A 23,695-nucleotide genomic window follows, 5' to 3' on the forward strand; every position below is an offset into this window, starting at 1 on the left:
ACAGGCACAAGATGATGATGGCCATATCATATCACTTATATTGATTGCATGTGATGTTTATCTTTTATGCATCTTATCTTGCTTTAATTGACGGTAGCATTATAAGATGATCTCTCACTAAATTTCAAGATAAAAAGTGTTCTCCCTGAGTATGCACCGTTGCCAAAGTTCTTCATGCCCAGACACCACGTGATGATCGGGTGTGATAAGCTCTACGTCCATCTACAATGGGTGCAAGCCAGTTTTGCACACGCAGAATACTCAGGTTAAACTTGACGAGCCTAGCATATGCAGATATGGCCTCGGAACACTGAGACCGAAAGGTCGAGCGTGAATCATATAGTAGATATGATCAACATAGTGATGTTCACCATTGAAAGCTACTCCATTTCACGTGATGATCGGTTATGGTTTAGTTGATTTGGATCACGTGATCACTTAGAGGATTAGAGGGATGTCTATCTAAGTTAATATGATTAATTGAACTTTAATTTATCATGAACTTAGTCCTAGTAGTATTAGCATATCTATGTTGTAGATCAATAGCTCGCGTTGTTGCTTTCATATGTTTATTTTGATATGTTCCTAGAGAAAAATTGTGTTGGAAGATGTTAGTAGCAATGATGCGGATTGGATCCATGATCTGAGGTTTATCCTCATTGCTGCATAGAAGAATTATGTCCTTGATGCACCGCTAGGTGACAGACCTATTGCAGGAGCAGATGCAGATGTTATGAATGTTTGGCTAGCTCAATATGATGACTGCTTGATAGTTTAGTGCACCATGCTTAACGGCTTAGATTCGGGACATCAAAGACGTTTTGAACGTCATGGACCATATGAGATGTTCCAGGAGTTGAAGTTAATATTTCAAGCAAATACCCGAGTTGAGAAATATGAAGTCTCCAACAACTTCCATAGCAATAAGATGGAGGATAATCGCTCAAGCAGTGAGCATGTGCTCAGATTGTCTGGGTACTACAATCGCTTGAATCAAGTGGGAGTTAATCTTCCAGATAAAATAGTGATTGACAGAATTCTCTAGTCACCATCACCAAGTTTGCAGAACTTCGTGATGAACTATAATATGCAAGGGATGACGAAAGTAATTCCCAAGGTCTTCGTGATGCTGAAATCAATGAAGGTAGAAACCAAGAAAAACATCAAGTGTTGATGGTTAACAAGACCACTAGTTTCAAGTAAAGGGCAAAGGGAAGAAGGGGAACTTCAAGAAGAACGGCAAGCAAGTTGCTACTCAAGTGAAGAAGCCCAAGTCTGGACCTAAGCCTGAGACTGAGTGCTTCTACTGCAAAGGGACTGATCACTGGAAGCGGAACTACCCCAAGTGATTGGCGGATAAGAAGGATGGCAAAGTGAACATAAGTATATTTGATATACATGATTATTGATGTGTACTTTACTAGTGTTTATGGCAACCCCTCAGTATTTGATACTAGTTCAGTTGCTAAGATTAGTAACTTGAATCGGGAGTTGCAGAATGAACAGAGACTAGTTAAGGGTGAAGTGACGATGTGTGTTGGAAATAGTTCCAAGATTGATATGATAATCATCGCACACTCCCTATACTTTCGGGATTAGTGTTGAACCTAAATAAGTGTTATTTGGTGTTTGCGTTGAGCATGAATATGATTTGATCATGTTTATTGCAATACGGTTATTCATTTAAGTTAGAGAACAATTATTGTTCTGTTTACATGAATAAAACCTTCTATGGTTATACACACCAACGAAATGGTCTGTTGGATCTCGATCGTAGTGATACACATATTCATAATATTGAAGCCAAAAGATGCAAAGTTAATAATGATAGTGCAACTTATTTGTGGCACTACCGTTTAGGTCATATTGGTGTAAAGCGCATGAAGAAACTCCATGCTGATGGGCTTTTGGAATCACTTGATTATGAATCACTTGATGCTTGCGAACCATGCCTTATGGGCAAGATGACTAAAACGCCGTTCTCCGGAACAATGAAGCAAGCAACAGATTTGTTGGAAATCATACATACTGATGTATGTGGTCCGATGAATATTAAGGCTTGCAGCAGGTATCATTATTTTCTGACCTTCACAGATGATTTGAGCAGATATGGGGATATCTACTTGATGAAACATAAGTCTGAAACATTTGAACAGTTCAAAGAATTTTAGCGTGAAGTGGAAAATCATCGTGACAAGAAAATAAAAGTTTCTACGATATGATCGTAGAGGTAAATATTTGAGTGACGAGTTTGGCCTTCAATTAAAACAATGTGAAATAGTTTCACTACTCACGCCACCTGGAACACCATAGTGTAATGGTGTGTCCGAACGTCATAACCGTACTTTATTAGATATAGTGCGATCTATAATGACTCTTACCGATCTACCACTATCGTTTTGGGGTTATGCATTAGAGACAGCTGCATTCACATTAAATAGGGCACCATCTAAATCCGTTGAGACGACACCGTGTGAACTATGGTTTGGCAGGAAACCTAATCTGTCGTTTCTTAAAGTTTGGAGTTGCAATGCTTATGTGAAAAAGTTTCATCTCGATAAGCTCAAACTCAAATCGGAGAAATATGTCTTCATAGGATACCCAAAGGAGACAGTTGGGTACACCTTCTATCACAGATCCGAAGGCAAGACATTCGTTGCTAAGAATGGATCCTTTCTAGAGAAGGAGTTTCTCTCGAAAGAAGTGAGTGGGAGGAAAGTAGAAAACTTGATAAGGTAATTGTACCTTCTCCCTTATTGGAAAATAGTTCATCACAGAAATATGTTCCTGTGACTACTACACCAATTAGTGAGGAAGCTAATGATGATGATCATGTAACTTCAGATCAAGTTACAACCGAATCTCGTAGGTAAACCAGAGTGAGATCCGCACCAGAGTGGTACGGTAATCCTATTCTGGAGGTCATGTTACTTGACCATGACGAACCTACGAACTATGAGGAAGCGATGATGAGCCCAGATTCCGCAAAATGGCTTGTGGCCATGAAATCTGAGATAGGATCCATGTATGAGAACAAAGTGTGGACTTTGGTGAACTTGCCCGAGGATCGGCAAGCCATTGATAATAAATGGATCTTCAAGAGGAAGACGAACATAGATAGTAGTGTTACTATCTACAAAGCTAGAATTGTCGCAAAAGGTTTTCGACAAGTTCAAGGTGTTGACTACGATGAGAGTTTCTCACTCGTATCTGTGCTTAAGTCTGTCTGAATCATGTTAGCAATTGCCGCATTTTATGAAATCTGGCAAATGGATAAACAAAATTGCATTCCTTAATGGATTTATTAAAGAAGAGTTGTATGTGATGCAACAAGATGGTTTTGTCAATCCTAAAGGTGCTAACAAAATATGCAAGCTCCAGCGATCCATTTATGGACTGGTGCAAGCATCTCGGAGTTGGAATATACGCTTTGATAAGATGATCAAAGCATATAGTTTTATACAGACTTGCGGTGAAGCCTGTATTTTACAAGAAAGTGAGTGGGAGCACTACAACATTTCTGATAAGTATATGTGAATGACATATTGTTGATCGGAAATAATGTAGAATTATTCTGCAAAGCATAAAGGAGTGTTTGAAAGGAGTTTTTCAAAGAAAGACCTCGGTGAAGCTGCTTACATATTGAGTATCAAGATCTATAGAGATAGACCAAGACGCTTGATAAGTTTTTTCAATGAGTACATACCTTGACAAGATTTTGAAGTAGTTCAAAATGGAACAGTCAAAGAAAAAGTTTCTTGCCTGTGTTACAAGGTGTGAAGTTGAGTAAGACTCAAAGCCCGACCAAGGTGTGAAGTTGAAAATCATTCCCTATGCCTCAGTCATAGGTTCTATAAAGTATGCCATGCTGTGTACCAGATCTATTGTACACCATACATTGTGTTAAGAGAGGGAGTACAATAGTGATCTAGGAGTAGATCAATGGACAGCGGTCAAAATTATCCTTACTGGAATAAGGATATGTTTCTCGATTACGGAGGTGACAAAAGGTTCGTCGTAAAGGGTTACGTCGATGCAAGTTTTGACACTGATCCAGATGACTCTAAGTCTCAATCTGGATACATATTGAAAGTGGGAGCAATTATCTAGAGTAGCTCCATGCAGAGCATTGTTGACATAGAAATTTGCAAAATACATGCGGATCTGAATATGGCAGACCCGTTGACTAAACTTCTCTCACAAGCAAAACATGATCACTTTTTGGGTCTTAATCACATAGCGATGTGAACTAGATTATTGAATCTAGTAAACCCTTTGGGTGTTAGTCACATGGAGATGTGAACCAATCACATAAAGATGTGAACTATTGATGTTAAATCACATGGCGATGTGATCTAGATTATTGACTCTAGTGCAAGTGGGAGACTGAAGGAAATATGCCCTAGAGGCAATAATAAAGTTATTATTTATTTCCTTTTATCATGATAAATGTTTATTATTCATGCTAGAATTGTATTAACCGGAAACATAATACATGTGTGAATACATAGACAAACAGAGTGTCACTAGTATGCCTCTACTTGACTAGCTCGTTAATCAAAGATGGTTATGTTTCCTAACCATGGACAAAGAGTTGTTATTTGATTAACGGGATCACATCATTAGGTGAATGATCTGATTGACATGAGCCATTCCATTAGCTTAGCACCCGATCGTTTAGTATGTTGCTATTGCTTTCTTCATAACTTATACATGTTCCTATGACTATGAGATTATGCAACTCCCGTTTGCCGGAGGAACACTTTGTGTGCTACCAAATGTCACAACGTAACTGGGTGATTATAAAGGAGCTCTACAGGTGTCTCCAAAGGTACATGTTGGGTTGGCGTATTTCGAGATTAGGATTTGTCACTCCGAATGTCGGAGAGGTATCTCTGGGCCCTCTCAGTAAGGCACATCACTTAAGCCTTGCAAGCATTGCAACTAATGAGTTAGTTGCGGGATGATGTATTACGGAACGAGTAAAGAGACTTGCCGGTAACGAGATTGAACTAGGTATTGGATACCGACGATCGAATCTCGGGCAAGTAACATGCCGATGACAAAGGGAACAACGTATGTTGTTATGCGGTCTGACCGATAAAGATCTTCGTAGAATATGTAGGAGCCAATATGGGCATCCAGGTCCGCTATTGGTTATTGACCGGAGACGTGTCTCAGTCATGTCTACATTGTTCTCGAACCGTAGGGTCCGCACGCTTAAGGTTTCGATGACAGTTATATTATGAGTTTATGAGTTTTGATGTACCGAAGGAGTTCGGAGTCCCGGATGAGATAGGGGACATGACGAGGAGTCTAGAAATGGTTGAGACGTCAAGATCGATATATTGGACGACTATATTCGGACATCGGAAAGGTTCCGAGTGATTCGGGTATTTTTCGGAGTACCGGAGAGTTACGGGAATTCGCCGGGAGAAGTATTGGGCATTATTGGGCCATACGGGAAAGAGAGAGGGGCTGCCTAGGGCAGGCCGCGTGCCCCCCCAAGGCCTTGTACGAATTGGACTAGGGGGAGGGGCTGCGCCCCTTCCTTGTTTCCTACTCCTACTACATGGAAGGACTCCTAGTTGGACTAGGAAAGGGGGAATCCTACTCCCGGTGGGAGTAGGACTCCCCTAGGGCGCGCCATAGAGAGGGCCGGCCCTCCCCTCCTCCACTCCTTTATATACGGGGGCAGGGAGCACCCCATAGACACACAAGTTGATCTGTGTGATCGTTCCTTAGCCGTGTGCGGTGCCCCCCTCCACCCTATTCCACCTCGGTCATATTGTAGCAGTGCTTAGGCGAAGCCCTGCGACGGTTGAACATCAAGATCGTCACCACGCCGTCGTGCTGACGGAACTCCTCCCCAAAGCTTTGCTGGATCGGAGCCCGGGGAGCGTCATCGAGCTGAACGTGTGCCAAGAACTCGGAGGTACCGGAGTAACGGTGCTTGGATCGGTTGGACCGGGAAGACGTACGACTACTTCCTCTACGTTGCATCAACACTTCCGCTTCGATATACAAGGGTACGTAGATCACACTCTCCCCTCTCGTTGCTATGCATCACCATGATCTTGCGTGTGCTTAGGAATTTTTTTGAAATTACTACGTTCCTCAATAGCACACTTGTTAAATTCTGCTCTTGTACTACCTCATTTGTGGTTGTTGGTTACTGCAGCTAGGTTTTGTTAACTGTTGGTGTTTAATCTAGCTAGCTAGTAGTGTTGGCAGCTAGCTAGTAGTGTTGGCAGCGAGCTAGTAGTGTTGGCAGCAAGCTACTCCTGTACTAGTAGTTCATCCATATGTGTAATTGATCCTTCCCAGTAATTGAATAATGTGAAGAAATCCTATTGTATCAGCTATGCAGTGCGAACATTAGATCATTTACAACGAAAATCTTTGTTTGCCTCCCAGTAGAAGTATTTCTTATAACATTTTGGTTATTTCCCTTTGGTAGATGCAGTGTGTATATTACATATTCATCCTTATGTGTAGGATTTTTGGTTCATTATACTGACTGCATGCCACCTCTGTCATCGCCGCCCCGTCTCCCGCACCATCGGCACCGCCCCTCCACCTTCTCCTTTGATGCTGTAGTGGATTCTTAAAATGAAAATGTTGTGTACATCAAAAATATTTTATGGTCCGTGTTTGCAAAACCATGGTTGTTGAATCATGTCTTATAATTGTATTGGAAATTGCTAGCCTTTTTGGCTAGTATTTTTTTAGTGGATTCTTAGAATGAAAATGTTGTGTACATCAAAAATATTTTATGGTCTGTGTTTGCAAGTCCATGGTTGTTGAATCATGTCTTATAATTGGATTGGAAATTGCTAGCCTTTTTGGCTAGTATTTTTTTGTTTTGGTTCGTAAGTATGCCTACGGTTAAACCGTCGGTATAGATATGCACAGGGCTACCCCGGGCCTGCCACGTGGCAGGGATATGCCTACAGCAAAGTCGTCGGCATAGGTGAAAATCTATGCCGACGGCTTTGCCGTAGGCATACCCTGCTGCCAGGAGTCACCGCAAGCCGCCACGTGGCAGAGATATGCCAACGGCAAAGCCGTCGGCATAGATTTTCACCTATGCCGACGGCTTTGCCGTAGGCATACCTCTGCCACGCGATGGCCCGTGATTCGTTAGCGCTTTTGACGGTGCCGTCCGTTGCCGTCATGTGAAAATCACTGCCGATAGCTTAACTATGCCGACGGCCAGACGGAAGCCGTCGGCATAGGCCCCTATGCCGACAGCTAAACTATGCCGACGGTTTGACAAGACTACGCTGACGTGATCTACGCCGACGGGGCTATGCTAGGGTTTCGACCACCCTCTACCGGTCACCCACGACCGTCCCCTAAGCTAGGGTTTCGACCACCGCGTCACCGGCATGGCTCCGGCGGCTCAGGTACATCTCTCCGTCGAGATCCCCCGCAACCCACCCTCTTTTACTCACCTCGTATCCTCTCCCTCGCAGATCCAGCATGCCACCGTCGCCGTCGTTTCGCTCGCGCTAGAACAGCAAAAGGAAGGCCATGGACGACGCCGCTCCAGCCCTACTCCGACGCCATCAAGGTCAGCCCCTCCATCTCCTATTCGATCTGTTCCCCTACCCTTCTCTGATGTGCCTACCTTCCTCACCCACACGCAGCAGTAGCAGCAACTCGATGCAGGGGGGAGGGAGAGGAGGAGTCCTGCTTCCCCCGCATGCATCTTCTATCTCGGAATGACGCCCAACCTCAAGCGAGAGGTTTCCCTTCCCCTCCACGCCTCCCTTGTCCTCCTGGATTTCCTAGGCTCGCTCTCAATTTGCTGCTGCTCTGCATTTTTTACTTGCACACATGCTTGACTGGATTTTGAATGGGTGCTACTGCTGTCGCACTCCAATGTTGGGTCCTCCTAGCTAGCTAGCTCTCAGTTTGGACTGCCCTTGTTGGTTGCCGCAGCTAGGCTAGGTGTATCTTGCATAATATCGATCGATTGAAACTTGTTTGCATATATTGCAAATTTGCATGCCTAGTGAACTAGCCCTATACGTATTTTTTTCATAGCACTGAAGTTTGTGTTTGTGCTAAATGGAACACCTGATGCACTTGTCTTGGTACTGCTTTTGTTGCTGTGATGGTGTGGTGTTCAAACAGTTAATGCCACTCATCCATTGATGAACTAGAGTCCATCTCCAGTTTGAATTGACTCTGCTTTTTAGTATATTTTGCTTGCTACCCCCAAAAATGTAGTAGAATTTAGCTTATGAATTGGTCTGGTTGGATTTCTCAAGTTATCTCAAGATGCTACAAAATAAATGGTTGTTGTCTCTCCCTTTGATGTTTGATTTGATTTATTCGGTTTCCTCACGCCTCTCTGTTTTCTCTGTTCGTGCTGCTGCCGGATCCAGGAAGGTCTTTGAGAACCTAAAGGTTCTTTTTTTGATTGATAGATGCATGTGTGGGTGGCAGCAGATCAACCTCCTTCTCAACCCATGTGTAAGCCCAGCCCCTGAGATACTCACCTTCTCAAACCCATTTTTTTGTCTATCTTGTTCCTTGACAAACAAATTTTTTTAGGCCAGAACTTTTTGTTCCATTACTACCATCTTGCTGCTCTCGATATCCATGCCCTAATTCATACCTGATCCATTCTTAGATGCTAGTAAGTAAACATGACATGTGGTAGAAAACATATTAAGCCACCATTACGTGTGAATTACACCGGCTCATGTCAGCGTATGTAGTTTGGACGAAATTTTCTTTTTGGCAACAAATGCATCAACTGCGACAGAACCATTCATGATTAATTCTGTCCTGTGCAAAATGTAGTGCTAGTTCTGTAGTTCGTCATATCTATACTTGTGCTCTACAGTTTTAGTTCTTCTTCTTGTGTTGCTGCATTTGGTCTAGAGATACAACAACATTAGTTAGGTCCATGCATGGATGGATGGATCAGCACATACAACTACCAGTGCTAGTAACAACAAAAAATAACCTTGTGATTGATTCTGTTGAGGCTAGCATTCTCTGTTTGTTTGGGAGCCCAACCATGTACTGTACGTACTAAGCTAGCTCACGCACACGCATAGCCAGCTCGATTGATTTCTGTAGATACTAGCACCAGCACGCCTGTGTCTCCTATACTAGCTTGTTTAATTTCTGTACTAGCTCAACAACACTAGCTCTAACTTGTTCGTTTGATTCGGAGCAGTAGGCATCCTCCATGGATGATGACGACAACCAGGGCATCCACCGCCACGACGACACCCCGCACATGGTCCAACTCGGCTACAACCTCCTCTACCGCGCGACTGCGGCCGCGGTCGTGTTCGGCATCGACTGCAACCTCCTCTCCGGTGCGTCCATCTCCTACCTCTAGCTCCCTCTCTTGTGCTGCTATAGCAGTACCTTGCTCTGTTTCATGCGCATGGGTGATTTTGTTTGTGCTTGTCGTGCTTGTGCCATGAGAAAGATCATTCCTATTTACAGTGATGATGATTCAGAGTAGCACACTTGTTAAATTCTGCTCTTGTACTACCTCATTTGTGGTTGTTGATTACTGCAGCTAGGTTTTGTTAACTATTGGTGTTTAATCTAGCTAGCTAGTAGTGTTGGCAGCTAGCTAGTAGTGTTGGCAGCAAGCTACTCCTGTACAAGTAGTTCATCCCAGTAATTGAATAATGTGAAGAAATCCTATTATATCAGCTATGCAGTGCGAACATTAGATCATTTACAACGAAAATCTTTGTTTGCCTACCAGTAGAAGTATTTCTTGTAACATTTTGGTGATTTCCCTTTGGTAGATGCAGTGTATATATTACATATTCATCCTTATGTGTAGGATTTTTGGTTCATTATACTGACTGCATGCCACCTCTGTCATCGCCGCCCCGTCTCCCACACCATCGGCACCGCCCCTCCGCCTTCTCCTTGTTGGGGAACGTAGTAATTTCAAAAAAATTCCTACGCACACGCAAGATCATGGTGATGCATAGCAACGAGAGGGGAGAGTGTTGTCTACGTACCCTCGTAGACCGAAGCGGAAGCGTTGACGCAACGTAGAGGAAGTAGTCGTACGTCTTCCCGATCTGACCGATCCAAGCACCGTTACTCCAGCACCTCCGAGTTCTTAGCACACGTACAGCTCGATGACACTCCCCGGGCTCCGATCCAGCAAAGCTTCGGGGATGAGTTCCGTCAGCACGACGGCGTGGTGACGATCTTGATGTTCTACCGTCGCAGGGCTTCGCCTAAGCACTGCTACAATATGACCGAGGTGGAATATGGTGGAAGGGGGCACCGCACACGGCTAAGGAACGATCACGATTATCAACTTGTGTGTCCTAGGGTGCCCCCTTGCCTCCGTATATAAAGGATCCAAGGGGGGGTGCGGCCGGCCCTAGAGTAGGACTCCCCTCCCTTTCCTTGTCCAAGTAGGAGAGGTGGAAGAAGAGAAGGAAAAAGGGGGGGCGCCACCCCTCCCTCCTTGTCCAATTCGGACTAGGGGGAGAGGGGGCGCGCGGCCTGCCCTGGCAGCCCCTTCCTCTTCTCCACTTTAGGCCCATGAGGCCCATTAGCCCCCCGGGGGGTTTCGGTAACCCCCCGGTGCTCCGGTTTTATCCGAAACTTCCCCGGAACGCTTCCGGTGTCCGAATATAGTCATCCAATATATCAATCTTTATGTCTCGACCATTTCGAGACTCCTCGTCATGATCACATCCGGGACTCCGAACTAACTTCGGTACATCAAAATGCATAAACTCATAATAACTGTCATTGTAACGTTAAGCGTGAGGACCCTACGGTTCGAGAACAATGCAGACATGACTGATACAAATCTCCAGTCAATAACCAATAGTGGGACCTGGATGCCCATATTGGCTCCTACATATTCTACGAAGATCTTTATCGGTCAGACCGCATAACAACATACGTTGTTCCCTTTGTCATCGGTATGTTACTTGCCCGAGATTCGATCGTCGGTATCCAATACCTAGTTGAATCTCGTTACCGGCAAGTCTCTTTACTCGTTCCGTAATACATCGCAACTAACTCATTAGTTGCAATGCTTGCAAGGCTTATGTGATGTGCATTACTGAGAGGGCCCAGAGATACCTCTCGGACAATCGGAGTGACAAATCCTAATGTCGAAATACGCCAACCCAACATCTACCTTTGGAGACACCTGTAGAGCACCTTTATAATTACCCATTTACGTTGTGACGTTTGGTAGCACACAAAGTGTTCCTCTGGTAAACGGCAGTTGCATAATCTCATAGTCATAGGAACATGTATAAGTCATGAAGAAAGCAATAGCAACATACTAAACGATCGGGAGCTAAGCTAATGGAATGGGTCATGTCAATCAGATCATTCAACTAATGATGTGACCTCGTTAATCAAATAACAACTCTTTGTTCATGGTTAGGAAACATAACCATCTTTGATTAACAAGCTAGTCAAGTAGAGGCATACTAGTGACACTCTGTTTGTTTATATATTCACACATGTATTATGTTTCCGGTTAATACAATTCTAGCATGAATAATAAACATTTATCATGATATATGAGGAAATAAATAATACCTTTATTATTGCCTCTAGGGCATATTTCCTTCAGTCTCCCACTTGCACTAGAGTCAATAATCTAGATTACACAGTAATGATTCTAACACCCATGGAGCCTTGGTGCTGATCATGTTTTGCTCGTGGAAGAGGCTTAGTCAACGGGTCTGCTACATTCAGATCCGTATGTATCTTGCAAATCTCTATGTCTCCCACCTGGACTAGATCCCGGATGGAATTGAAGCGTCTCTTGATGTGCTTGGTTCTTTTGTGAAATCTGGATTCCTTTGCCAAGGCAATTGCACCAGTATTGTCACAAAAGATTTTCATTGGACCCGATGCACTAGGTATGACACCTAGATCGGATATGAACTCCTTCATCCAGACTCCTTCGTTTGCTGCTTCCGAAGCAGCTATGTACTCCGCTTCACATGTAGATCCCGCCACGACGCTTTGTTTAGAACTGCACCAACTGACAGCTCCACCGTTTAATGTAAACACGTATCTGGTTTGCGATTTAGAATCATCCGGATCAGTGTCAAAGCTTGCATCAACGTAACCGTTTACAAAGAGCTCTTTGTCACCTCCATATACGAGAAACATATCCTTAGTCCTTTTCAGGTACTTCAGGATGTTCTTGACCGCTGTCCAGTGATCCACTCCTGGATTACTTTGGTACCTCCCTGCTAAACTTATAGCAAGGCACACATCAGGTCTGGTACACAGCATTGCATACATGATAGAGCCTATGGCTGAAGCATAGGGAACATCTTTCATTTTCTCTCTATCTTCTGCAGTGGTCGGGCATTGAGTCTGACTCAACTTCACAACTTGTAACACAGGCAAGAACCCTTTCTTTGCTTGATCCATTTTGAACTTCTTCAAAATCTTGTCAAGGTATGTGCTTTGTGAAAGTCCAATTAAGCGTCTTGATCTATCTCTATAGATCATTATTCCTAATATGTAAGCAACTTCACCGAGGTCTTTCATTGAAAAACTCTTATTCAAGTATCCCTTTATGATATCCAGAAATTCTATATCATTTCCAATCAGTAATATGTCATCCACATATAATATCAGAAATGCTACAGAGCTCCCACTCATTTTCTTGTAAATACAGGCTTCTCCGAAAGTCTGTATAAAACCAAATGCTTTGATCACACTATCAAAGCGTTTATTCCAACTCCGAGAGGCTTGCACCAGTCCATAAATGGATCGCTGGAGCTTGCACACTTTATTAGCTCCCTTTGGATCGACAAAACCTTCCGGTTGCATCATATACAACTCTTCTTCCAGAAATCGATTCAGGAATGCAGTTTTGACATCCATCTGCCAAATTTCATAATCATAAAATGCGGCAATTGCTAACATGATTCGGACAGACTTAAGCATCGCTACGGGTGAGAAGGTCTCATCGTAGTCAACTCCTTGAACTTGTCAAAAACCTTTTGTGACAAGTCGAGCTTTGTAGACAGTAATATTACCGTCAGCGTCAGTCTTCTTCTTGAAGATCCATTTATTCTCAATTTCTTGCCGACCATCGGGCAAGTCAACCAAAGTCCATACTTTGTTCTCATACATGGATCCCATCTCAAATTTCATGGCTTCAAGCCATTTCGCGGAATCTGGGCTCACCATCGCTTCTTCATAGTTCGTAGGTTCATCATGATCTAGCAGCATGATTTCCAGAACAGGATTACCGTACCACTCTGGCGCGGATCTCACTCTGGTTGATCTACGAGGTTCAGTAGTATCTTGTCCTGAAGTTTCATGATCATTATCATTAGCTTGCTCACTAATTGGTGTAGGTGTCGCAGAAACAGTTTTCTGTGATGTACTACTTTCAATAAGGGAGCAGGTACAGTTACCTCATCAAGTTCTACTTTCCTCCCACTCACATCTTTCAAGAGAAACTCTTTCTCCAGAAAGTTTCCGAATTTAGCAACAAAAGTCTTGCCTTCGGATCTGTGATAGAAGGTGTATCCAATAATTTCCTTTGGATATCCTATGAAGACACATTTCTCCGATTTGGGTTCGAGCTTATCAGGTTGAAGTTTTTTCACATAAGCATCGCAGCCCCAAACTTTCAGAAACGACAACTTTGGTTTCTTGCCAAACCATAGTTCATAAGGCGGCGTCTTAACGGATTTTGATGGTGCCCTATTTAACGTGAATGCGGCCGTCTCTAAAGCATAACCCCAAAACGATAGCGGTAAATCAGTAAGAGACATCATAGATCGCACCATATCTAGTAAAGTACGATTACGACGTTCGAACACACCATTACGCTGTGGTGTTCCGGGTGGCGTGAGTTGCGAAACTATTCCGCATTGTTTCAAATGTACACCAAACTCATAACTCAAATATTCTCCTCCACGATCAGATCGTAGAAACTTTATTTTCTTGTTACGATGATTTTCAACTTCACTCTGAAATTCTTTGAACTTTTCAAATGTTTCATACTTATGTTTCATTAAGTAGATATACCCATATCTGCTTAAGTCATCTGTGAAGGTGAGAAAATAACGATATCCGCCACGAGCCTCAATATTCATCGGACCACATACATCTGTATGTATGATTTCCAACAAATCTGTTGCTCTCTCCATAGTACCAGAGAACGGTGTTTTAGTCATCTTGCCCATGAGGCACGGTTCGCAAGTACCAAGTGATTCATAATCAAGTGGTTCCAAAAGTCCATCAGTATGGAGTTTCTTCATGCGCTTTACACCGATATGACCTAAACGGCAGTGCCACAAGTAAGTTGCACCATCATTATCAACTCTGTATCTTTTGGCTTCAACATTATGAATATGTGTGTCACTACTATCGAGATTCAATAAGAATAGACCATTCTTCAAGGGTGCATGACCATAAAAGATATTACTCATATAAATAGAGCAACCATTATTCTCTAATTTAAATGAATAACCGTCTCGCATCAAACAAGATCCAGATATAATGTTCATGCTCAACGCTGGCACCAAATAACAATTATTTAGGTCTAATACTAATCCCGAAGGTAGATGTAGAGGTAGCGTGCCGACCGCGATCACATCGACTTTGGAACCGTTTCCCACGCGCATCGTCACCTCGTCCTTAGCCAATCTCCGCTTAATTCGTAGTCCCTGTTTCGAGTTGCAAATATTAGCAACAGAACCAGTATCAAATACCCAGGTTCTACTGCGAGCATTAGTAAGGTACACATCAATAACATGTATATCACATATACCTTTGTTCACCTTGCCATCCTTCTTATCCGCCAAATACTTGGGGCAGTTCCGCTTCCAGTGACCAGTCTGCTTGCAGTAGAAGCACTCAGTTTCAGGCTTAGGTCCTGACTTGGGTTTCTTCTCTTGAGCAGCAACTTGCTTGCCGTTCTTCTTGAAGTTCCCCTTCTTCTTCCCTTTGCCCTTTTTCTTGGAACTATTGGTCTTGTTGACCATCAACACTTGATGCTCCTTTTTGATTTCTACCTCCGCAGCTTTCAGCATTGCGAAGAGCTCGGGAATGGTCTTATTCATCCCTTGCATATTATAGTTCATCACGAAGCTCTTGTAGCTTGGTGGCAGTGATTGGAGAATTCTGTCAATGACGCAATCATCTGGAAGATTAACTCCCATCTGAATCAAGTGATTATTGTACCCAGACATTTTGAGTATATGCTCACTGACAGAACTGTTCTCCTCCATCTTGCAGCTATAGAACTTATTGGAGACTTCATATCTCTCAATCCGGGCATTTGCTTGAAATATTAACTTCAACTCCTGGAACATCTCATATGCTCCATGTCGTTCAAAACGTCGTTGAAGTCCCGATTCTAAGCCGTAAAGCATGGCACACTGAACTATCGAGTAGTCATCAGCTTTGCTCTGCCAGACGTTCATAACATCTGGTGTTGCTCCTGCAGCAGGCCTGGCACCCACGGTGCTTCCAGGACGTAATTCTTCTGTGCAGCAATGAGGATAATCCTCAAGTTACGGACCCAGTCCGTGTAATTGCTACCATCATCTTTCAACTTTGCTTTCTCAAGGAACGCATTAAAATTCAACGGAACAATAGCACGGGACATCTATCTACAATCAAACATACATAAGCAAGATACTATCAGGTACTAAGTTCATGATAAATTTAAGTTCAATTAATCAAATTACTTAAAGAACTCCCACTTAGATAGACATCCCTCTAATCCTCTAAGTGATCACGTGATCCAAATCAACTAAGCCATGTCCGATCATCACGTGAGATGGAGTAGTTTCATTGGTGAACATCGCTATGTTGATCATATCTAGTATATGATTAACGCTCAACCTTTTGGTCTCCGTGTTCTGAGGCCATATCTGTATATGCTTGGCTCGTCAAGTATAACCTGAGTATTCCGCGTGTGCAACTGTTTTGCACCTGTTGTATTTGAACGTAGAGCCTATCATACCTGATCATCACGTGGTGTCTCAGCACGAAGAACTTTCGCAACGATGCATACTCAGGGAGAACACTTCTTGATAATTTAGTGAGAGATCACCTTATAATGCTACCGTCAATCAAAGCAAGATAAGATGCATAAAAGATAAACATCACATGCAATCAATATAAGTGATATGTTATGGCCATCACCATCTTGTGCCTGTGATCTCCATCTCCGAAGCACCGTCATGATCACCATCGTCACCGGCGCGACACCTTGATCTCCATCGTAGCATCGTTGTCGTCTCGCCAATCTTATGCTTCCACGACTATCGCTACCGCTTAGTGATAAAGTAAAGCATTACAGCGCGATTGCATTGCATACAATAAAGCGACAACCATATGGCTCCTGCCAGTTGCCGATAACTCGGTTACAAAACATGATCATCTCATACAATAAAATTTAGCATCATGTCTTGACCATATCACATCACAACATGCCCTGCAAAAACAAGTTAGACGTCCTCTACTTTGTTTGTTGCAAGTTTTACGTGGCTGCTACGGGCTTAAGCAAGAACCGATCTTACCTACGCATTAAAACCACAACGATAGTTTGTCAAGTTGATGTCGTTTTAACCTTCGCAAGGACCGGGCGTAGCCACACTCGGTTCAACTAAAGTTGGAGAAACTGTCACCCGCAAGCCACCTATGTGCAAAGCACGTCGGGAGAACCGGTCTCGCGTAAGCGTACACGTAATGTCGGTCCTGTTGGGGAACGTTGCAGAAAACAAAAATTTTCCTACTCGTTTCACCAAGATCCATCTATGAGTTCATCTAGCAACGAGTGATCGGATGCATCTACATACCTTTGTAGATCGCGAGCGGAAGCGTTCAAAGAACGGGGATGAGGTAGTCGAACACGACGTGATCCAAATCACCGATGACCAAGCGTCGAACGGACGGCACCTCCACGTTCAACACACGTACGGGACGGGAGACGTCTCCTCCTTCTTGATCCAACAAGGGGGGAGGAGAGGTTGATGAAGATCCAGCAGCACGACGGCGTGGTGGTGGATGCAGGGCGTCACAGTAGCAGGGCTTCGCCTATACTACGAGGGAGAGACGTAATGGGGAGAGAGGGAGGCGCCAAGGGCTGGTGTGTCAAGTCCCTCCTCTCCCCACTATATATAGGGGTGCTAGGGGGGGCGCCGGCCCTAGGAGATGGAATCTCCTAGGGGGGGCGGCGGCCTAGGGTGGGGGGCTTGCCCCCCAAGCAAGGGGGCGCCCCCTTTAGGGTTTCCCCTCAACCCTAGCCGCATGGGCCCTAGGGGAGTGGTGCCCCAGCCCACTTTGGTCTGGGTTCCCTCCTACTTCAGCCCATGGGGCCCCCCGGGATAGGTGGCCCCACCCGGTGGACCCCCGGGACCCTTCCGGTGGTCCCGGTACAATACCGGTGACCCCGAAAGTTGTCCCGATGGCCGAAACAGCACTTCCTATATATAATTCTTTACCTCCGGACCATTCGGGAACTCCTCGTGACGTCCGGGATCTCATACGGGACTCCTAACAACATTCGAGTTACTGCATATACATATCTTCACATCCCTAGCGTCACCTTACCTTAAGTGTGTAGACCCTAAGGGTTCGGGAGACAAGCAGACATGACCGAGACGACTCTCCGGTCAATAACCAACAGCGGCATCTGCATACCCATGTTGGCTCCCACATGCTCCACGATGATCTCATCGGATGAACCACGATGTCGAGGATTCAATCAACCCCGTATGCAATTCCCTTTGTCAATCGATATGTTACTTGCCCGAGATTCGATCGTCGGTATCCCAATACCTCGTTCAATCTCGTTACCGGCAAGTCACTTTACTCGTACCGTAATGCATGATCCCGTGACCAGACACTTGGTCACCTTGAGCTGATTATGATGATGCATTACCGAGTGGGCCCAGTGATACCTCTCCGTCATACGGAGTGACAAATCCCAGTCTTGATCCGTGTCAACCCAACAGACACTTTCGGAGATACCCGTAGTCTACCTTTATAGTCACCCAGTTACGTTGTGACGTTTGGTATACCCAAAGCACTCCTACGGTATCCGGGAGTTACATGATCTCATGGTCTAAGGAAAAGATACTTGACATTGCAAAACTCTAGCAAACGAACTACACGATCTTTATGCTATGTTTAGGATTGGGTCTTGTCCATCACATCATTCTCCTAATGATGTGATCCCGTTATCAATGACATCCAATGTCCATAGTCAGGAAACCATGACTATCTGTTGATTAACGAGCTAGTCAACTAGAGGCTTACTAGGGACATGTTGGTGTCTGTTATTCACACATGTATTACGATTTCCGGATAATACAATTATAGCATGAATAAAGACAATTATCATGAACAAGGAAATATAATAATAATGCTTTTATTATTGCCTGCAGGGCATATTTCCAACAGTCTCCCACTTGCACTAGAGTCAATAATCTAGTTACATTGTGATGAATCGAACACCCATGGAATTCTGGTGTTGATCATGTTTTGCTCTAGGGAGAGGTTTAGTCAACGGATCTGCTACATTCAGGTCCGTGTGTACTTTACAAATCTCTATGTCTCCATCTTGAACATTTTCACGAATGGAGTTGAAGCGACGCTTGATGTGCCTTGTCTTCTTGTGAAACCTGGGCTCCTTGGCAAGTGCAATAGCTCCAGTGTTGTCACAAAAGAGATTGATTGGCCCCGACGCATTGGGTATGACTCCTAGGTCGGTGATGAACTCCTTCACCCATATTGTTTCATGTGCTGCCTCCGAGGCTGCCATGTACTCCGCTTCACATGTAGATCCCGCCATGACGCTTTGCTTGCAACTGCCCCAGCTTACTGCCCCACCATTCAAAACATACACGTATCCGGTTTGAGACTTAGAGTCATCCAGATCCGTGTCGAAGCTAGCATCGACGTAACCCTTTACGACGAGCTCTTCGTCACCTCCATAAACGAGAAACATTTCCTTAGTCCTTTTCAGGTACTTTAGGATATTCTTGACCGCTGTCCAGTGTTCCTTGCCGGGATTACTTTGGTACCTTCCTACCAAACTTACGGCAAGGTTTACATCAGGTCTGGTACACAGCATGGCATACATAATAGAACCTATGGCTGAGGCATAGGGGATGACGCTCATCTCTTCTATATCTTCTGCCGTGGTCGGACATTGAGCTGAGCTCAATTTCACACCTTGCAACACAGGCAAGAACCCCTTCTTAGACTGATCCATATTGAACTTCTTCAATATCTTATCAAGGTATGTGCTTTGTGAAAGACCTATGAGGCATCTCGCTCTATCCCTATAGATCTTGATGCCTTGTATATAAGCAGCTTCTCCAAGGTCCTTCATTGAAAAACTCTTATTCAAGTAGGCCTTGATGCTGTCCAAGAGTTCTATATCATCTCCCATCAAACTTATGTCATCCACATATAGTATGAGAAATGCTACAGAGCTCCCACTCACTTTCTTGTAAACGCAGGCTTCTCCATAAGTCTGCGTGAACCCAAACGCTTTGATCATCTCATCAAGGTGAATGTTCCAACTTTGAGATGCTTGCACCAGCCCATCAATTACATAACATCTTGTATAGAAAAGAAATTACTTTACATAATTCATTTCATACCAAAATTATGAAGTGATCATTTCACAATTACATAACATCTTGTCGTCGGCGGCCTTCTCCTCCTTGACGCGGGGGCCCCTGCTGGACCCCTGCCCGGCGTCGCCATGGCGAACAGGCGGCAGCGCGTCGTCGTCGTCGCTGCTGTCGCAAAGGATGACGACCCCGCCTTCCTCGCGGCCGCGTCGGCGCTCCTCGAAGCGGCGTAGGGCGGCGCGCTGGCGCTCCTTCTCCTTCTCGCTGCGCGCCTTCTCCATCACAATGGAGTCCTAGCGCGCCCACTCGAGGGCGGCGTCGCCGTCGTCGGCGAACTCGGCCTTCACCGGAGCCAGACACGGCTCCGTCTTCACCGACGGCAGACCCGGCTCCGTCTTCACCGGCGCCGGCCCCGGCTCCGTCTTCGGCTTGACGAAGCGCGGAGGAGCCGACGAGGGGGCGCGCCGGCCGCCCTCGTTGATGACGATGCCAGCGCTGCGAGTGCGCCGGCCGAGTGGCGTCTCCGCCGCGGGCTTGGCCTTGACGCCGAGCAGCGCCGGAGAGCCGGAGGAGTGGGAAGAAGAACGGGACGACGAGGAGGAAGAAGAGGACGCGCCGAACCTTCTTGGAGCCCATGGCCCGGCGCGTTGGTGCTGCGCCGAGGCGGCCACCCTCGCCTGGGGGTACGCCAACGGCGGGTCGTTGCCGCCCTCGAGGTACGTGAGCACTCCCTCGAGTGTGCGGCCGGGGACGCCCCACCAGAGGTAGCGTCCCTCGCTGTTCTGCCGGCTGCCGACCACCGGCGCGCCGTTGGTGGACGCCAAGCGCTGCTGTTGGCGGCGCTCGAAGTACGCCGCCCAGGCCGCGTGGTTGTCGGCGGCGTACTGGGGGAGGGAGAGCTCGGCGTCGGTGAGGGATGCGCGCACGATGTCGACCTCCTCGGCGAAGTACCTCGGGTCCGCCGCGGCGTCGGGCAACGGGGGAATGGGCACTCCCCCGGCGCTGAGTCTCCACCCCGTCGGCCCGGCGCGCATCTCCGGCGGCGCCGGGATGTTTGCCTGGAACAGGAGCCACGACTCCTGTTTGCGCAGCGAACGGCGGCTGAAGCCGTTGGCCGCCGCGGTATCTCCGGGGAAGCGCTCTACCATGGCGAAGGCGGGGCTGGGCGGGCTCGGAAGAGGTAGAGGGAGGGGCTGGGCGGCGGCGCTCGGGGAGAGAGGAAGGGTTGGACGGCGGCGAGGGGCGGGGCTGGTGTGGGCGCAGGTGAGCGGAGGCCGCCGGCTTTTATAGCCGGGCCGCGCCCGTGTGTACGCGTGCGAGGGAGTGGAGGCGTCGGCGCGCCGTCCCGTGAACGCGCCGCCTGTGAGGAATCAATGGCAAGGCTGACCGGCGGAAGCCTTGCCATTGATTCCCCGCGGGAACCGAGGCTGTTGGGGGAAGACGAGGCGCCGAGTCGCTGACGCGGCTGGCCCGCGTCTTTTTCGCGCCAAAACAGCTCGCCCCGGCGCCCCCGGGCGCCCCCCAGCGCGCTGGGTTCGGCCTGGGTCCCCCGGCGCTGTTTTCGGCCCAAGCCGGCGAAAATCGGGCTCCTGGGGGCGCGACTGGGCCGTTTTTTCGGCGCCGGCGCGAAAAAATCGCCTGGGGAGGCCTTCCTGGGGGCGCGGCTGGAGATGCCCTTATGAAGTAATAAAGTGAAGCAACAATATCGATCCAATTGTTCATTGCATTTTCTTCCTTATGTTAGTCAAATAGAACCTCTTATGTTAGTCAAATAGAACCTGTTATGTTAGGAAGTTCACATGATGCACAATATGCATCATGGTTTATTTTTTGAAGCTTCATTCGTTTCACCCTCAAGAAAATGTTAGGCTCGGTCAGTTTTCTTTCTATCTAGTGAGAGTAAGCATGGAATCACTCTTCAAGTTATTTGTTCGATTTTATCTTATCTGGATGGAGGCATAAAATGCAACAATCTTGAGAAAATGCAACAATGGATAGGTTTCTCGTTCCCTTTCAATGTGCAGTAGCACAATCATCTGTACTTAAATAAAATTGTGTTGCTGATATTAATAAATCAATAAATAGGTTAAGCAAGCCTTTGGTAAGCATTAAACTTTCAGCTCAAACTTTTTATCTCATGTGTACATTTGTTTTCTTCCAAGTGTTGTCTATCTCTCCTACTCTGGAGGATCCTGAACCTCGGGTTGTATATATGACGGCCACAAACGCATGTATTTGCTATGCCGATTGGAGTGACCTCTCCAAGATGAATTTTTTTCACCCGACGGCACAAGAGGCGGCCGCGCATGGGCATGGCAAGGTGCTGCCAACGCTCACGCCCGCCAAGGCCCGTGCCCCAAACACGATAAGAAGAAGGATCCGCAACACCCAAGATCTGGCGACGACGGAGGCGGCGGCGCCCAAACATCTTCCCGCCAAAAAACGAGCTGGCCATAAGGCCACCGCAACTCGACTACTACATGGGGTACCATCAGACCCTTCATTTCCTGCCCACCGCCTCGAAGACCAAGGTCGTCTTGGCTGACCGTGGGAACCGCATGCTGCGCTTCGACGTCATCAATGGCACCCGCTGCATCGACACCCTGCCAAGCCTCCATGGACTCAAGAAGAAGTCGATGTCCGTCTTCGTCCCTCCCACCGACTTGCACCTCCATGACGGCGAAGACAACGGCGACATTTACATCATCCATGGCCTCCTCTACCGGCACATGCATGGCAGAGGAGCAGCCGCAGTTCGAGGCCCTGGCGTGGAGGGGTTCCGGCAGTCCCCCGCATCTCACAGGTTCTGGCACGCGACATCCTCCCACTACCGCCGTGGATTACCCACCACAAGTGTGCCTTTGTCCATGGCCACGCCCTAGTCGGAGACACCATCTGCTTCTCCATCTTTGCAGGCGCTGAGGGTGCCGGCACCTACTGCTTCCAAATCGCGACTTGTGAGTGGAGCAAAGCTGGCGACTGGCTCATGCCCTGCCATGGCAAGGCTGATTACGTCCCCGAGCTAGGACTCTGGTTTGGCATCTCTTCTCGGGGGTTAAAAATTTCAACAAAATTTCAGTGAAATTTCCAAAATTTTGCATATTTCAGTGGGGCCCGAAATATTTTTAACCCCGAAATCTGAAGGCCGATTCAAACTGCTTTTAAAATAAATTTAAATTATGTTAGAATTCATTAAAATCAAATGAAATTTGAAATATGAAAACGTGAAATAATTTCCGAAATATGCGAAATTTCCAAAATTTCGCATATTTCAGTGATGTCCGAAATTATTTTGTTTTCAAAATTATATACTGACAATCTCCCCTGCGTTGCTGACCTCTCCGGCGTCATCGGAGGGTAGGAGCCACCGCAGGAGAAGATGCGGATCTGGGCGCGTGATGGCCTGCCAGAGGAGTGGCAGCCCAACATGTTGCGCGAGCCCATTGTCGTCAGCCTCGGTTCCGGCAGGTTCATCGTCGTGGACTTCTTGAATGTCATGGAATCCGACAAGGACTGCAACAAGATGTTTCCCGGCAAGGAATTTGCCATCTTCACCGGTGTGGAGGTTGCGTTCAGCAACGCCGGCAAAGGCAATGACGAGAATGGCAGCTACGACAAAGGCAAAGACAATGGCAACTACAATAGCTCTCAGCTCTGGCAACGAGAATCACGACAAAGGCAAAGGGATGATGCGTGGCCTCCATATGAGCAAGCACAAATCTCATCGTTACATGTTTAACAACCAACAGAGGATCGAGGCGGTGCTCTAATATTAACGATTCAGCAACTCATTTTGACTTGCTGAACTGTAGCTCTCTTCTTGTGCTCCCTGTTTACAGCGAGTAGTACTGACTCTAGTGTTATGTCAGCTTAAATACCAGGTGTCTATCCATCCAGTATTCATGCCTCTGACCAAATAATTGTTTGATGGCCATTTTAATGATGACATATGGTTATTATTTATCGGGATGAGTTTTTCAAATGTCGAAATCTATTCGTGTTGTCTCATTAATGTTGAAATCTATGTTAGTGTTGAAATGTGTTATTAATTGCTGAAATCTTTTAAAAAGATGAAATCTCTCATT

The 23,695-nt window shown here is 46.1% G+C and overlaps 1 pseudogene; it reads left to right on the plus strand.

Annotated features, from left to right (window-relative positions):
- Positions 1-19,741: 19,741 nt before the first annotated feature.
- On the plus strand, positions 19,742-23,380 carry LOC125537717 (annotated as a pseudogene).
- Positions 23,381-23,695: the final 315 nt, after the last annotated feature.

The sequence above is a fragment of the Triticum urartu genome, chromosome 2 (genome assembly GCF_003073215.2).
Source record: "Triticum urartu cultivar G1812 chromosome 2, Tu2.1, whole genome shotgun sequence".
NCBI classification, from domain to species: Eukaryota; Viridiplantae; Streptophyta; class Magnoliopsida; order Poales; family Poaceae; genus Triticum; species Triticum urartu.